The sequence below is a fragment of the Pongo abelii genome, chromosome 11 (genome assembly GCF_028885655.2).
Source record: "Pongo abelii isolate AG06213 chromosome 11, NHGRI_mPonAbe1-v2.0_pri, whole genome shotgun sequence".
Classification (NCBI taxonomy): Eukaryota; Metazoa; Chordata; class Mammalia; order Primates; family Hominidae; genus Pongo; species Pongo abelii.
Genome location: NC_071996.2, coordinates 127310320 through 127311344, shown reverse-complemented (window position 1 = coordinate 127311344; position 1025 = coordinate 127310320).

The following is a 1025-nucleotide window of genomic DNA, read 5'->3' as shown; positions in this document are numbered from 1 at the left end:
TAATCTCAAACTCCCGACCTTAAGCAATCCTCCTGCCTCGGCCTCCCAAAGCGCTGGGATTACAAGCCTGAGCCACTGTGCCCGGCCTGCCTCTTATTATTGCTATTGAGCCTCTGAGCCTCAGGCTGTCATCTGTACCATGGCCACAGTGCTCCCTTTCTTACGGATTGTTTTGGGGGCAGCTAAGATAACCCTGTGAAGTGCCCAGCTCACTGCAGGCCTCCCTCTTCGGTGATTTGGGGTATGGTGTGAGAATCTGGAGGGAAAAACACTGGGTGGCAGAGGCCCCAGAGAGCATCCTCTGCCCATCTCAGCCAGGCCAGGAGGAAAGGCAAAGGACACTAATAATTTTTAAGCTACCTGCCCCCCTCAACCTCTACATCTTTAATTACACCCCCTCCAACCATGAGCCACACAGTAAGGGAATCTTCTCCTGCTTTATTTTTTTAATTTTTATTTTTTGAGATGTAGTTTAGCTCTTGTTGCCTAGGCTGGAGTGCAATGGCACAATCTCGGCTCACTGCAACCTCCATCTCCCAGGTTCAAGCCATTCTCTTAGCCTCCCAAGGAGCTGGGCTTACAGGCATGTGCCCCCATGCCTGGCTAATTTTTTGTATTTAGTAGAGACAGGGTTTCACCATGTTAGTCAGGCTGGTCTCAAACTCCTGACCTCAGGTGATCCACCTGCCTCAGCCTCCCAAAGTGCTGGGATTACAGGCATGAGCCATCGCTCCTGGCCTCTCCTGCTTTAATATTTGACTTAACTGTCATGGCAACAGCGCTGAGATGATTTCTTTAGCTTTTTTTTTTTTTTTTTCCTTTTTTCTTTTGAGAGAATCTCGTAGTGTTGTCCAGGCTGGAGTACAGTGGGGATCTCGGTTCACTGCAAACTCCGCCTGCAGGGTTCAGACGATTCTCCTGCCTCAGCCTCCTGAGTAGCTGCGATTACAGGCACCTGCCACCACACCCAGCTAATTTTTGTATTAGGGGTTTCACCATGTTGACCAGGCTGGTTTTGAACTCCT